We start from the raw sequence: 17,252 nt of genomic DNA on the forward strand, positions 1-17,252 counted from the left end.
GATTTGGTGGGATTTGGGCCAAAGGTGGGCAAATGGGACTAGCTTAGATGGTTCATCTTGGTTGGCATGGACGAGTAGGCTGAAAGACCTGCTTTGTGGTGCATGATGGCAGTGAATGCAAGCAGTCTTTTATCGTCCAAGTTCCTGGTGTATCTTTTTTGTCAATTTGTGGCTATTGAATGTGACTGGTGGTAAGTTAGAAGTTGCATGCATACCTCTGTGTTGGAAAGTGTGGACAAAAGTCACTTTTGGTGCTTTCTGGGATGAGTTTTCTTTTTGAGGGGTGGGAAAGAGGTGGAAAATTTTAAGAATTTAAAATCCTTCATTTATTTCTCAGAATTACTTTGAAGATTTTTTTTTTCTCAGTTCATACCATAAGATCTGTGGACACTACAACCAGATGAACAAAATCCAGAATGTAAATTGTTAAATTGACTTGTTAGTCATGCACCATGAGCAGGCCCTTTAGCCTACTCATCCACGCCAACTAAGATGTCCCATCTAAGTTAGTCCCATTTGCCAATCTTTGGCCCATATCCCTCTAAATCTTTGCTGTCCATGTACTTCTACAAATGTGTTAAATGCCTCAACTGCCTCCTCTGGTAGTTCGTTCCCTATACCCATTAAAGGTTGACCATCTAGTGTAGGAAAATAACTGCAAATGCTGGTACAAATCGAAGGTATTTATTCACAAAATGCTGGAGTAACTCAGCAGGTCAGGCAGCATCTCAGGAGAGAAGGAATGGTGACGTTTCGGGTCGAGACCCTTCAGACTGATGTCAGGGGGCGGGACAAAGGAAGGATATAGGTGGAGACTGGAAGATAGAGGGAGAACTGGGAAGGGGAGGGGAAGAGAGGGACAGAGGAACTATCTATAGTTGGAGAAGTCAATGTTCATACCGCTGGGCTGCAAGCTGCCCAAGCGAAATATGAGGTGCTGTTCCTCCAATTTCCGGTGGGCCTCACTATGGCACTGGAGGAGGCCCATGACAGAAAGGTCAGACTGGGAGTGGGAGGGGGAGTTGAAGTGCTCAGCCACCGGGAGATCAGATTGATTAACGCAGACTGAGCGAAGGTGTTGCGCAAAACGACCGCCAAGCCTGAGTTTGGTTTCGCCGATGTAAAGAAGTTAACATCCAGAGCAGCGGATACAATAGTTGAGGTTGGAGGAAGTGCAGGTGAACCTCTGTCTCACCTTTAAAGACTGTTTGGGTCCTTGGATGGAGTTGAGGGGGGAGGTAAAGGGACAGGTGTTGCATCTCCTGCGGTTGCAGGGGAATGGGGATGGGGTGGTTTGGGTAGGAAGGAAAAAGTGGACCAGGGAGTTACGGAGGGAGCGGTCTCTGCGGAACGCAGAAAGGGGAGGGGGTGGGAAGATGTGGCCAGTAGTGGGGTACCGTTGGAGGTGACGGAAATGTTGGAGGATGATTTGTTGGATATGCTGGCTGATGGGGGTGGAAGGTAAGAACAAGGGGAATTCTGTCCTTGTTACGAATGGGGGGAGGGGGAGCAAGAGCGGAGCTGCGGAGGAAATTGGAGGAACAGCACCTCATATTTCCCAGCGGTATGAACATTGACTTCACCAACTTTAGATAGTTCCTCTGTCCTTCTCTTCCCCTCCCCCTTCCCAGATCTCCCTCTATCTTCCTGTCTCCACCTATATCCTTCCTTTGTCCCGCCCCCTGACATCAGTCTGAAGAAGGGTCTCGACCCGAAACGTCACCCATTCCTTCTCTCCTGAGATGCAGCCTGACCTGCTGAGTTACTCCAGCATTTTGTGAATAAAGGTTGACCATCTGGTACTTATTAAATCTTTTCCCTCTCACTTTAAACCTATGCCCACTTCTTCTTGATTCCCCTACTCTGGGGTGGGGGGGGGGGGGGGGGGGGGGGGGAAGAGACTGCATTCACCCTATCTATTTTTCTCATGGGAATAAGATGCTCTACCCTGGGTTAAAAAAAAAAAGACCTTTTGCTACAGTGGCCCAGCCAAATCCACTACCTTGCTGTTTCCGCTTTCTGGTATTAATATCTTAATGTTTCAACTCTTTATTTTTTTTTTAAATCATTGATCAACTACTCTGGTACAGTAGTAAATAAACTAGTATGCATCAGTAAAATGGTGTTGAGAATGGAGACAATTAATCTAACAGTTAGGTTTTAAGATTGGGTCTATAGTGTGTATTAGTGTACACTGAAAAGCTTTGTTTTACATAGTATTCAATCATGTCAGATAATACTGTATCATAATACAAAAATGTCACTGATGGATTAAATAATTGATACTATGATACTGAAGTGGGTGGTATATTTTGTGAAACCGGTTATCAAAAATGACAACAGGCTCTTGATCAGCTGGGCAAGTGGGCTGAAGAATAACTAATGTTGTTCAATGCAGATTAGAGCCGAGGTGATGCATTTTGGGAAGTGAAACCGGGGCAGGATCTTTACAGTGAATGGTAGGGTCCTGGGGAATGTTGTAAAGCAGAGGGGTCTAGAAGTACAGGTATATGGGTCCCTGAAAGTAGTGTCATGGGTAGATAGTGTGATAAAGTGGGCTTTCGGTATACTGGCCATCATCAGTCAGGGTATTGAGTCTCGAAATTAGGACATTATGTTATGTGCAAGACGTTGGTGTGACCACATTTGGAGTAGTGTTCAGTTTTGGTCATCTTACTATCAGAAGTATGCCATTAAGCTGAAAAGAATGCAGGGAAGATCTACGAGGGTGTTGCCAGAACCTGGGAGGGCTGAGCTATAGGGAGAGATTGATCCTTGGAGCGCAAGAGGCTGAGGAGTGATCTTATAGAGGTGTATAAAATCATGAGGAAAGAGAGAGTGAATGCACAGTCTTTTACTCAGGGTGGGGGAATTTAAAAAAACCAGAGGATACAGGTTTAAGGAGAGGGGCAAGATTTAATTGGAACCTGAGGAGCAACATTTTCAGTGAGGATTATGGGTATATGGAATAAGCTTCTGGAGAAGGTAGTTGAGGCAGCTACGATAAAGTAATTTAAAAGATGCTTGGATAGATGCATAGATAGGAATGGTTTGGAGGGAAGATAGACACAAAATGCTGGAGTAACTCAGGGGGACAGGGAGCATCTCTGGAGATAAGGAATGGGTGACGTTTGGGTTGAGACCCTTCTTCAGACTGATCACACAAGGTTTAGAGGGATATGGGTTAAACACTGGGAAATGTGACTGGCTAAGAAGGGCATCTTGGATGGCATGGATGACTTGGACCAAAGTGTTGGTTTTGGACTATAATTGAAATCCATTTTAAGCTACATAAATTATTTTCCCAGCATAATGATTTTAGAAATGTGGCTGTTTTTGCTACTTAAAATAATGTTATGTTCTTTTTCTCCATCTACTCTCCCAGGACAATGCCACAGAAGAGGCTAAAAAGGAGGTAAGGTCTGATCCAGGAACCAAAATGGTGTCACATTCAGCCACCAAGACTGGGATAGAATATTGCACATTAGAATCGGTTATTCCCCACCCAGTCTCAGCTGATTCTTGTACTAAAAGCAGACTTTGGGAGAACGGATCTGCAGCTTCAGTTGGGTTCGCACCCCACCTTTTCGATGGTACAATGGAAAAACTCTACAGGGAATACTTGACATCTAACGGGAGAAAGTGCAATGAGGAACTTTCTCCTGAGATTTGTTTGCCCGCTGCTTCAGGCTGTGCCCCTTCCTAATCTCAAATCAGGATCTCAAATTTTACAAGGGTTTTCAAATAAAAAATAATCTGGCTAACTTCTGATTGAAATTCAGAAAACTTTTTTTTCTCCTGATTATTACGTGTGCAGTAATGCCTCAATTTAACTGGACGCATTGTATTGTTTTTTTTAAATCTGTATCTTTTAAACAACTTGGTAGTGAAAGGTCTTGACTTTAAGATCTGTGAACTCTTAAATATAAATTCAATCTTTTTAAATGAAACTGATCTCATCATTGAAAATGGATTACTTTCTACTGCCAATTTAGGATGGCAATCTTTTGGGGGAATAAAGGCTAGAAAGTTTTAATTCAATGCACCAAAGCTTACTGCATAGAAGATCTTAGAGTCGGAATTAACCAACTGTTTGCATCGTTGTTAATCTTCATGCTTATGTGTACACATGAAAAGAGTCTGTATTTTTACTTGTACGAAAATGAGAATTTCTAGAATATTCTGTAACATCCTAGACCTAGTTTCAGAAGGCGTAAAGAGTTGCATATAGTTAATAGTAAATTGCCTGTAAATATTTCTGCAGATTTGTAATATATTTTTATACTTTAAAATGTACTGTAGATTTTAATTTTGGTTTATCTTTTATGAGCATGGAAACGAATTTTGAAATGTATATATTATGGTAGAACAAATGTTGGAAGGATAATGTAATTCATTTGAGCTGGCAGAAAATCTGTTAACAAACTCTCCCTGACTCCCTGAAAAATAGCACCTTTCCTAATTATAAAAGGACATTTGCAGTTTGCTGCAACTGCCTAATACTACTGCTAGTGTCTTAAAGTTTTGTGCAGGATATAATCAGCATGACTTGGATTGTGTCTTTAAACTGTACAGAAGGCTAGTTTTTCATTGACAGAGGCAGCCTTTCTTTAAAAAAGGCCTTCATTAAAGTAACCTTGTTTCATACAGTTGTAAGCCCTTCACGCAATGTATCTTTACCCGAGCACTTCATCTGTATCCACTGCTTTGTTCTGCGTCTAAATCAAAGCCACTGCTTTATCAGTTATTTTTTTAAATATAATAAAGTACCAACTGGAAGGTTTTGTATTTTCTGTCTTCTTTAGTTTGCGTTATTGTATAGAATAAAAATTGTTTGAATTAAATCTTTAACTATTGAGAGCTGGTCGATGCAGTTCATCCACTGAAGGAGAAAGCACTCAAAAGGAAGCCACTTCAAGTTCCAAGATGTAAATATTACCAATGATTTGTCGTGGATCAACCACATTGAAGTGATAGCCATGAAAATGCACCAACCCCTCTACTTCCTCAGGTGTACTGAGGAAAGTCGATATGTCTCCACAACTCTTAACCAACCTCAAGAAATGGACAGTCGGAAGCACACTGTCAGGCTGCATCACAGCTTGGTTTGAGAACAGCTTTGCCCTGCCCTTGCAGAGAGTTGTGGATGTAGCGCAGTCTCACACAGATCGGATTCCCACCACTGAGTTCATCTACACTTCACACTGCCTCAGGAAGACGGCCAATGTAATCAAGGACCTTTCCCACTCTGGTCATTCATCTCCTTGCTCCCCTAGGGCAGAAGATACAGAAACTTGAAAGCACTTACCTTCAGACTCAGGAACAGCTTCTTCCCACTCTTGTTACCAGTCTTTTGAATGATTCTTCCATAAGCTAGTCTTCAGTCCTGATTCTCCATCCTACCACACCGCGCGGCATTGGATGTCTATTCTGGAACTGTTCTGCTACAATGCTGAGAAACTATTTCTGCACTCTATCTCTTCACACTACCTTTTGTACTTGAGTTTGGTTTGATTCTATTCATGTATGGTATTATCTGATGTGATAAGAGATTGGGTAGCATGCGAACAAAAGCTTTTCGTAATACCTCAGTACATGTGACTAATAAACCTAATCCACAAATGATGGTCGATGCTGGAATCTGGAACAAAATCATATAACCTCATATCGTGATACATCCTGTCTTTCCTTCTCCAATCTCTTCATACTGACATACACAGCAACTTGCATGCCCTCCATTTTGACAAAGTCCACTTCCCTGGCTCCCTCTCCCTCATCTTAACTTTGGGCATTCAAGCTTTACGTACCTCCACCCCCATCCCATCCCCAACTTGGAAGGTTTTTAAAGTGCTCCATTTCTTTCTGCAGCAAAGATGCAACCAGTTTCCCTCCACAAATACTCATCTTCTTGACAGAACTTGTTCTTACTTTGCAAAAACTTAGCTTTTGACAGCTCTTCCCACAAATCAAAGGTGTAACCATAGGCCCAAGCTACACATGTTTTTTTTACTGTTATGTGAAGCAGTCTTTATTCCCAACCTCCTGGCACCACTCCCTACCTCTTTCTCTGTTGCAATAATGGCTGCATTGGTGCACTCGTGTGGAACTCGGCCGTTTTTTAATCATCACTTTCCACACTCACAACTTCGCTCAGACCATCTCTGTCAGTCGTCTCTTCTGGATCAATCTTTCTCCATCTCGGGAGGAAATCTATCCATTGATAATTGCTATAAACTCACCGACCCTCGCAGCCATCTTGACTCCCCCCCCCCCTTGTTTCATGTAAGGATGACATCTCTCCCAGTTCCTTCATCTCCACCACTTCTGCTCTCGCAATGATGCCTTCCATTCCAGACATTTGAAATGCCCTAAAAAACTTTTATCAGCAAACCAAGCTTCCATTCCACTGTGGTTACGAGAGCCCTCTCTTGCATAGCCTCTATTTCTTGGACTTCCCACATCTTCCTACCCGCTCCCAATCCCATCATAATGGAGAGTGTCGACCAAAAGCATAAATTCTACTTCCCCATAGATAGCAACAACCACTCTAAGTTCCACCACCAATTGACTTGATAGCCATCGTGAACTGTTGATTACATTGTGCCATGGTGTTCTCTTTTTACGCTCCATCTTTCTCGGAACCCACCCATCTTATCTAATCCTTTCAGAACAACCTACTCCTTCCAGCATGTGTACCTAACTTAATTTCAAATGCAACCTACTTGCTGCAAGTTTTATCATCGTAACGATAGGGATTTGATAGCTATTCATAAGTGGCACAGCTGTTGTCGCGTAGTCCCAGGGACTTGATCCTGACCTCTGGTGCTGACTGTGGAGTTTGCACGTTCTCCCTGCAACTTTGTGGGTTTTCGCCGAGTGCCCAGGTTTCCTCCCACATCCCAAGGATGTGCGGATTATAAGTTAATTGCCCCCTGTGTGTAAAGGGCAGATGGGAAAGTGGGATAATATAGAACTATTGTAAACTCAGTGGGTTAAAGGGCCAGTTTCCATGCTGTATATTTCAATCAATCAAAGATTAATAACTGATGGATTTGATAGCCATTCATAATAATTAAAAATATTACTGTTGCGAGTATATTGTCACTACACAAAGTACAGCGAAATTAAAGCAGTCCAAATGATGCAATCACACATAGCAGACAGTATAAAGGTTTATCCTTTGTACTGTCTGCTGTGTGTGATTGCATCATCTGGACTGCTTTAATTTCGCTGTGCTTTGTGTAGTGACAATAAAGGTTTTTTGCATTTACTTTTTTTTTTACATATACGTGTGTTTCGAGCATGTATTCAAATTATTTGCAAAATCATAGTAGATAAAACTAGCAATAAGTTAATTATTTAAATCACATAAGTTGAATGTTTTAATTTAGTATTTTTTAAATGTAAATATCAGAAGGTAAATTTCTCCAATCTTAAACTTTTTTCACTGTTTCTAAATTTCTCCGATCATAGCCATTTGGAAACTGGAAAGAGGCTTCTCGTAGTACGAGCTGTCAGAGGGTTTTCAGTGCAATATGTAAGCAAGGCCATAATTTCGGCTGTCTACTGCCTTCCAGCCCCATGATGTCCTCCTGACCCGCAGAACAGCGACAGCATTGAGGCAGGCAGGGTATTGAGAACAGCAAGGATTCAAGAGGTAAGAGCATATATCTCATGAGAGGCTAGTACGAGTTGCAGGCTAGTGTGATCCAGCCTAAAATTTCTCCAGTTTCGTTTGGTGGTGTCAGCAACAACTTGGTCTCTACCAAGTAATTTTTGCGATTTGGTTATACTACATTCCTTTAGCAGCACCATCTCTGAAATTATTTATCCCCCTTTTCTCTGGAATGCTGGATGTTGCAGGGATTCCTGATCAAAGTTTATAAAATTGAGAGGCATAAGCAGGGTTAACAGTCATAACCGTTTTCCCCAAAGTTCAAATATCAAAGACTAGAGGGCATTGCTTAAAGGTGAGAGAGGCCGAATTTAAAGGAAATGTGCGGGGTATGTTTTTTTTTACACAGAGGGTGGTGAGTGCTTGGAACAGTAGTTACAGTAGTGGTGTTTAGGAGGCTTTTTGGATATGCAGGGGTATGAGTGATGTGCAAGAGCATAAAAATTGGCATCACCTTTGAAGGTGATCACTCATAAGAATTGACATCAAACATTGTGGGCTGCAGGGTCTGTTCCTGTGTTGCACATTGCTACGTTCTACACTGCTGAGACTGTCCGGCATGTGCTGAGGATAGCACAGTGGTGCCTGAATATCAGGCTTGGAAAAAGAACCTAACCATTTCCAACCTTCAGAGGCAAGATGGATTTTTAAAAATGGGAAACTGCTTTATTAGTAATCATGTTCACTCATTGTGGTTCAGTTAATAAAAATACTGATTTTAAATGTTCACTGGTTTGGGTAGCTATTGAATACACCATAAGCTGAGTGGCTAAAAAGCTTTTGTACAATGAGTAACTCAGTATTAAAAAAGAGTGATCTCTGCATTGGCTGATCATGCTTTTCCCACCGCACTGTCTGCTCAGGACAATCTTTACTTCCCTCCCAATGTTATTGATTGCTGGAGTCACTTAATGCTCTTGAGTTAATGTCTGCTGAATCACCAAAGGACCTTCCACACAATAGTTTGGTAAAATGTTGGCCATGACATTGGGGCCGGAAGGATTGTATTAACTATTGAACAGCTTTGAAATGTGAGGTGATTCACATTCCAACCTCTGACCAAGACGCTGGGATTATAATTGGCAATGTGCCAATTCGTACATCCCAATCCCATTGTTAGAGCAAAATTATTTGGTTTGATATTTTAAAATTAAGCATGGTATTCAATTCGGCTCCAGGGAGAATAGGTGATTCTTTAAAAGCTATTTAAGTTGAATGAATTCTGTATGGCGGTAGACCTGCTGCCTTACAGCGCCAAAGACTTGGGTTCGATCCTGACTACGTGTTTTGTCGGTACCGAGTTTGTATGTGATCCCTGTGACTGCGTGGGTTCCTCCGGGTGCTCCGGTATCCTGCTGCACTCTAAAGACAAACAGTTTTGTAGGTTAATTGGCTTTAGTAAATTGTCCTTATGTGTAGGATTGTGCTAGATAGAGTACATGGTGATCTGTGGTCGGCGCGGACTCAGTGGGCCAATAGGCCAGTTTCCACGCTGTAATCTCTTAACTAAAAAACCCAATATAGTGCAAAAATAAAACAAAGCCCAAATTCCCCAGTGCAGTTCAGAGTTTTGTTGGAGTTTGTGGTGTTCACTGCGCTTCACGACACACTTGAAGATGTACCCCTTGACCTGAATAAGAGTGTAAATTGGCAAAGTTATTGCCAGATGAGAAAATGTTGATGCTGAGTTTTAATTGACAATTGTTAATTTTGAATAAATAACCAAGATTTCTCAAATTAATGATTGAAGGATTTAGTGGGAGTGAGGATTCTTTGGATCAGTCCTTTCAGTATATTCAATGAATTTACTTTAAAAAAAATCAAATTCCAGCAAGTTTGGAGGATAGTTTCGGGCCATTGAGCTTGCCTAGAGGAGAAAAATTCACCGTTGCTATGATAATCCAACCTTGTTACGTATTTGACAACGTTCAAAATGAAGCAATTGTGGATATTTATCTCCAGGTGCATTTACAGCTGTTCATTTTCTACCGAGGTGAGTTTGCACAGCAATCTTTAATTGCATTAATTGAATACTCCCACCAGATGAGCAAAGATTTCATGGTATATGGTGTGAAAATATGTTGGCTCGTCTTATATCAACTAAAACTGAAAGCAGAAGGTAAAATAAACAAATGTGGGACTATGTAGTGTACGAAAATAACTGCAGATGCTGGTATATATCGAAGGTATTACAAAATGCTGGTGGAACTCAGCAGGTCAGGCAGCATCTCAGGAGAGAGGTAATGGGTGACATTTTGGGTTGAGACCCTTCTTCAGACTGAAGAAGGGTCTCGACCCGAAACGTCACCCATTCCTTCTCTTCTGAGATGCTACCTGACCCGCTGAGTTACTCCAACATTTTGTGGGACTATGTCAAATAATGAGCTGTTAAGACTGCATTAGTCACTTTAAGCTAGGCCTTATATGAATGCTTAAGGGAACTAAGTGCATTGAGTGCTGCAAAGTTGTTTGCATTGGTATTTTTAAAATGTGCTGCAAACTATGCATGCACATGGTTGTGAATGTCTGGCTCCTAAATGATGCACTCAAACTCCGTGTGTCTCATCTGGACTCGACCATTTCTTCCCTCATCCATCCCTTTCACTCATATTCCATTCTCTAGCTTCACAATTTATAGCTCTTCAATCTTTTTGCCTCGCACCTTCTATCTTCTCATCTCTGGCCTTTGTCCACCATTTGTCTGTCAAACCCCCCCCCCATTAATGCCATGCACAGGCTAATGCATCGTTCCTGACAGCCATAAATATTTAATCACTGCAGATACCGTAGTCCAGATGCTCTGCTTTCTTTCCAGTCCAAGGGCCCAAGGAGATTTGCCTGCACTGTTCTGGGTCACTCGCAGAGGAGCTACAGCCATCCATTATAGAAAGATGGCAAGCTGTGTGGCATCAAAACATCAGCACTTTTATTCGTTTCTTAAAACAAAGTTGGATTACCTTGCAAATCTTTATTTGGGTCCCACCGCATGTAAATGGGCCCTTTGGTCCAACTCATCCCTGCCGACCTAGATGCCCGAAGTGTTGCTCTTACATGCTGTGTTGATTCTATCAAATATTTCTTAAAATTGTAAGTGGCATTTCTTGTATTAAAATGTTGATCAATAATAAACATTCTGATTGACAACATGTATCTTATCAGTTCCAAAACTCTTCACATTGAGAATGATGGAAGTGAATTATTTGTGTCTACACGACACCGTGGAATGTGGTTAAATTGCTGAAAGGCTGTGATATCTCAAAGGCTGTGTCCTTTCCATTCTGAATTATTGAAGATTTCTTAACCAGGAATGATAACAGCAGCAGGTGATGCTGCTGCTACAAGCACTGATATCTCAAAGCTCCAGGTTTGATTTTAAAGTTCTGCTTTCTTTTTTATTAAACTGCTACTGGAGTTCAGGATATTCCATATTTTGAAGTCCAATCATTGGACAGATTTATAAACTCGTAGAGTGGATTTATAACAGATTTATAAGATTCAAGGCCTGAATGGAGTGGATATGGAGAGGATGGGAGAGTCTTAAGAGCAGAGGCCATAGCCTCAGAATAAAAGGATGTGCTTTTAAAAAGGAGATGAGGAGGAATTTCTTTAGTCGGGTGAATCTGTAGAATTGATAGCCACAGATGTCTGTGGATATTTTTAAGATGGAGATTGACAGATTTTTGATTAGTATGGGTGTCGGGTTATGGGGAGAAGGCAGGAGAATGTGGTTGAGAGGGAATATATGAGCCATTATTGAATGGTCTAATTCTGCTATAACTTATGATCATTTTGTTCCCCTTCATTGGAACTGTTGTGGTCTGTGGAGCTGATGCACTGAAATGCTGAAAACTATATTCTGCACTCTGTATCTTTCTCTTTGCTCCATCTATGGTACTTGAATTAGAACTGATTGTATTGATGTATAGTATAATCTGATCTGGTTGAATAGGATCCAAAAGAAAGCTTTTCACTGTACCTTGATAGATGTGACCATATCCCTCCATTCCCTGCATATCAAACATGTACCAATGTAAATGCCCCTTAATTGCCACTCTTCTATCTGCCTCCACCACATCACTGGCAATGTGATCAAAGCACCTCCCACTACCTGTCAAAATAAGGTCCTCTGGCCTTAAAAATCTGCCCTGTAGCCTAGTTAGTTTGGTAGATTATTTGTAAGTAATGATTAATTAGAGCAATCAGTCATTGCCGCTAAGAAATGAGAATCGCTTGTTCCCTTGATTCCCTGAACCCCTTAAAGTTAAAAATTGCATTTTGCTTTTTAAGACCAACAATTTACGTTGGTTTAAAAAAGTGAGAAATGACATAAGATAGATGTGTTTTCTGAAGGGATTGTGACAAAGTACTGCCACAAGTATATACTAGGAACGGCAGATGCTGGTTTACAAACTGCTGGAGTAGCTCAGATTCTGAAGAAAGATGCCAACCCAAAACTTCCTATCCAGTACTGCCTGGCCCGCTGAGTTATTCCACCACTTTGTGTCTTTCACTGCCAGAAGTAATTGGTTTGCAATATTGTAATTATGCCATGAATTATTGTTTCAAATAACTAGGTGACCTGAAGCAAAGCTGCAACATAAAATTGGATGCAGTTTTTTTTAAGCTTGTGTTTATCTCGATAGAGGAAAAAGGCAGGAAACTGCCAAGTAATCAAGAAAATATGCCATAATTATACTTGTTGATAGATGATAGTTTGTTAATTTTTAAATAGTCCATGTTTCATAAAGCAGCCTCCAGCTAAGTTGCTTCATGTACAGGTTGCCTGTGGATGCATTAAATTTGAAATGCTACAAATAAAGCCAAGTCCTTTAGGTCCGGCTCTGATTTGTTCTGTACTTTTTCCATACCTCTAGTTTCCCTTTCCCCTGACTCAGTCTGAAGGAGGATCTTGGCCCGAAACATCACCTATTCCTTTTCTTCAGAGATGCTGCCTGACCCGCTGGGTTACTCCAGCATTTTGTGTCTATCGTCCTTTTGCATGCAGATGTCTTAGCTTTACTAGTTTATGGATGTAGCTCTACTTCCTCAGAAGATTAAGGAGATTTGGTATGTTAATGAATACTCTCTTGAACTCCTACAGGTACATAGTAGAGAACATATTGACTAGTTGCATCACAGCCTGGTTCGGCAACTCAAATGCCCAGAGTGACTGTCATGGCCCGGTCCATTGTGGTTACTGACCTCCCCACCATCATCTGAAACCATAGGATGCATTGCCCCAAAAAGACATAATTTAAGACCCACACCACCCTGACCACACTTTCATTTCACTCCTGCTATCAAGAAAGGTACCGGAGTCTTAAAAACCATGACCTCCAGGTTCAACAACAGCTTGTTCCCAGCAACCATCAGGCTTTTAAGCACTACAAACACTAATTAAGCTATGATCTACAAACTGCCTTGTATGCATTAAGGACATTTGGCTTTTTACAATAATATGATTTTTTTAAATTTAATGAATGTTTTGTTTATTATATTATCTGTGAATACAGTATTTACAGACCTGTTATATGTTTGCAAATAATGTAATTGTTCGGTACTTATGACAATTGATCCCTCTTGATTTAGATCTCAAACTGATTTTTATATTAATTAAACTGCATGGTGTTTGGTAAGTTGGTTTTCAACTGCCTGCAGAGTTAAGGTGTGTGTTCTGGAGATCACTAACTTACTGGCTGGACACTCGCATTGAAAGAGTAATTCAAGGGGAGAGAGAGCCATCCGGTTCTGCTGAATCCTCGTTACTTTAAGAATAAGGGGCAGGCCATTTAGGACTGAGATGAGGAAAAACTTTTTCAGCCAGAGAGTTGTGAATCTGCGGAATTCTCTGCCCAGAAGGCAGTGGAGGCCAGTTCACTGGATGTTTTCAAGAGAGAGTTAGGTTTAGCTCTTGGGGCTAACGGAATCAAGGGATATGGGGAGAAAGCAGGAACAGGGTACTGATTCTGGATGATCAGCCATGATCATATGGAATGGCGGTGCTGGCTCAAAGGGCAGCTATTTTCTATGTTTCTACTCAATGTAAATGTAAATTTAACAGTAGATCTGATGTTAAAGTTTCTTGGCACCAAAACCTCCATTAGCTTTTCTGTTGTGCTTCATTGCCATCAGAGGGTTAGGTTAAGACCAATGTAAAATGGACTGTTGATTCTGTCTGCAGAAAGGTTATTGGTCCATTCGCACCACAGGTGCTGCCTAACCTAAAGCTGAGTTCCTCCAATACATTGTTTTTTGCTTTAGACCATATGATATGGGAGCAGAATTAGGCCATCGAGTCTACTCTGCCATTTGATCATGGCTGATCTATTTTTCCCTCTCAGCCCCATTCTCCTGCTTTCTCCTGTAACCTTTGACATACTAACTAATCAAGAATATATCAACCTCTGCTTTAAAAATACCCAATGACTTGGCCACCAAAGATATCTGTGGTGATGAATTCCACAGATTTACCACCCTCTGGCTAAAGGAATTCCTCCTCATCTCCATTCTGTAGGTACATCCTTTTATTCTGGGGTTGTGCCATCTGGTTCTAGATTCTCCCATTACAGGAAACATCCTTTCCACGTCCTTAAGTTACCTCAGAAATTGTTTTGCTACCTCCGTTATGGTGTCGTTGCCTGAATCAGTGTTTAGCTGCTTTGACCTGCCAAATTTGCAGATTACAACTGTACTGGTTTCAAAAGAACCAACACTGAAGGTTGAGGAGAGACCTGTTAGAAGTATATAACATTCTTAGAGGCATAGGTAGGGTAGACAGTCGGAGACTTTTATCCCCAGGGGTGGAAATGTCAAAGAGTAGAGGATATTGCTTTAAGCTGAGAGGGGCAAAGTTTGAAGGAGATGTGCTGGTCATGTTTTTCATAGAGTGGTGGGTGTCTGGAACATGCTGACGGGTGCAGTCAGGCACAATAGCGGTGTTAAGGAGGCTTTTAGATGCAATGTGGATATGCAGGGAATGGAGGAGCATGGATCATAACCCGGCAGATGTAATTAGTTTAACTTGGTATCTCGTTCAGCACAGACATTATGGGCCGGAGGCCCATTCGTAGGCTGTACTATTCTATTTACTAAGCTTGTGCTTGAACTCTTCATATAATAAATCATGAAATTTCTCAAAATAAGTTAAGCCACACTGATATTAATGCTTGCTTCATATATCCCCCTGTTTGCTTCACCTATCAGTTTCCAAATAATCTTATAGAATTTTACTGGAGTGAAAGACAGAGTGCTGGAGTAACTCAGTGGGTCAGGCAGCATCCCTGGAGAATATGGATGGGTGACGTTTTGGGTCGGGACCCTTCTTCAGACTGATTGTTTCCACGTTTTATCTGGTGGTGTGGTTCACAGCCGGGAACGGCAGGGTAGAATGATTTGGAAAATAATGTTTTATAGTACTTTTCCCTTACTAGCCTTGGCTGTTTTGCATCCTATAGTTTCTTAACACTGAGTTGTTATATGGCTGTAGAATTTGGAAGAATGGATGTGGAGGTTTAAGAAGGAGCTTGTAGATTGGAAATTATTAGTCATAGCATCTTAGCCATCGAGTATCAGGCATGCTTGCTAACGAATTAGACATCTGTTCATCATTTTTGGGGACTTTATTCTCACCAACATCTCTTGGATTACTGATTTATGTTAACTTGCTAAAATGTTCTCTCTCTACACTACAAAACCACAAACAATGTGAACAACAAAATTGGAAATCCCCTCAAGTTTGCTAACTTTGACATTTTAACTTGTCTACTTACCAGTAAATAACTGGTAGGTTCTAATTGTGGACTCAATTTTAAAACATCAGATGCACTGCAAGTGAGAAACAATTTGGCTTAGTACAGTTCATGAAACTATTTAGGATAGATCAAATATGAAGGCCTGAATTGCCTGTAAAATGAGGTACCAAGATGCTACTGCTTGCATGGATTTTATTTTTCTGCTGTGTTCCAAGGTCCCATGATATCCTGGCTCTAAACTCAATGCATTTACACTCATCACATGAAGCACACTGTTTCACAGCCACTGCACACTAATAATATAAATACACCTAAAATGTATAATTGACAATCTTTGCAAGATATGGGTCACCACCTTGAACAGCTGTAGATGATTTAAAACACAGAAAATAAAATAGTACAGCACAAGAACAGGAGATTTAGCCCACAATGTCTGTGCCAAACATAATGCCATGATCAAACTCTTATCTGCCTACACATAATTCATATCCCATCATTCCCTGCAAATCCATGTCTATCCAAAATGCCACTATCATATCTGCCTCAATCACCACCCCCAATAGTGTACCAAGTACTCACCACCGTCTGCTTAGAAAAGAACTTGCCCTGCACATCACCTTTAAACTTTTCCCCTCTCACCTTAAAGTTATACCCTTAAGTGTTGATGTTTCCATACTGAGGAAAAAGATTCAGACTATCATAAATTTATATACTTCTATCGGTTCTCCCCACAACCGCTGGCATTCTAGAGAAAACAATCCAATTCTGTCTTACCACTCCCTGTAGCTTCCAGCCCATAAAAAGACTCGGTGCTGGAGTAGCGCAACGGGTCCGGCAGCTTCTCTGGAGAGCGTGGGTAGGTGGCATTTTGGGTCAGACTAATATCCCCTAATTGGTGAGGGAGCTCCCACAGTGCTATTGCAAAAGGTTGCATATGTTGACCCAGTGACTTCCAAGAAGCAATATATTTCTTAGTGAAGATGGTACGCAATATATTGCGCGCGGCGGGAGTGTTCAGGAGCGTGCGGGCCCGATCCACCCACCGAACAACAGCTGTGCCGACGAACGAAATGCGTCCCGGTAGGCCTGACTCGGCCCACAGGCCTCCCAGGAAACTGCGGGAGCCTCCGCGGCGGCAGCTTGAGCCTAGACGGCATCGGAATCCTCAGCGGTGGTGGGGCCTCGGCAGCAGCTTGAGCCTCAGTGGCAACGGGGTCTCGGCGGCAACGGAGCATTGGTGGCGGCAGCGGAACCTTGGTGGCGGTGGAGAGTGAGGGAGGGCAGGGGGTGGGGAAGACAATGGGGACCGTCGTGAGGGACGGTGGGAGCACAAAGGAGGACCCGGGGGGGGGGGGAGCACTCTTGTTTGGAAACCTCTACCCAGAGGATAAGTCTGTGTTTGTTTGTTTAATCATTTGTTCCGGTTTTGGCGCTGTGCACAAGGCAGCCAGCCAACAGTGGCTTGCCTTTTTTTCACTTTTAATTTCAAGTTTTTGTGTAGCTTGTGTGTTCTGACTGTTGGCAGACCAATTTCCCTTCCGGGGGTGTATAAAGTTTATCGTATCATATCGTATTGGAGCGTCTCCAGCTGGTGGCATGTGTATGCTCCTGATCTTGTCCTTCCAGGAGGTCCACACACAAAATGGAGGAACAGCACCTCATATTTTGCTCGGGCAGCTTACAACCCAGCGGTATGAATATTAATTTCTCTAATTTCAAGTAACCCTTGCATCCGCTCTCCGTCATCCCTCCCCCACTCTAGTTGTCCTGCTGGTTTCACTGTTTATACCCTTTTGTTATCACCTTCTCTACAGCCAGCAATGGAT

The 17,252-nt window shown here is 41.9% G+C and overlaps 1 protein-coding gene across 2 annotated transcripts in view; it reads left to right on the top strand.

Annotated features, from left to right (window-relative positions):
• The window catches only part of aebp2 (AE binding protein 2), a 64,406-nt gene extending 59,632 nt beyond the window's left edge, over positions 1–4,774 (top strand). For both annotated transcript variants that reach the window (XM_078419968.1, XM_078419969.1), the window contains exon 9: positions 3,386–4,774. The gene's annotated coding sequence lies outside the window, so the exon portion shown is untranslated. The remainder of the gene's footprint in view (positions 1–3,385) is intronic.
• The last annotated feature ends 12,478 nt before the right edge of the window (positions 4,775–17,252 follow it).

Source organism: Rhinoraja longicauda, chromosome 23 (genome assembly GCF_053455715.1).
Source record: "Rhinoraja longicauda isolate Sanriku21f chromosome 23, sRhiLon1.1, whole genome shotgun sequence".
Classification (NCBI taxonomy): Eukaryota; Metazoa; Chordata; class Chondrichthyes; order Rajiformes; family Arhynchobatidae; genus Rhinoraja; species Rhinoraja longicauda.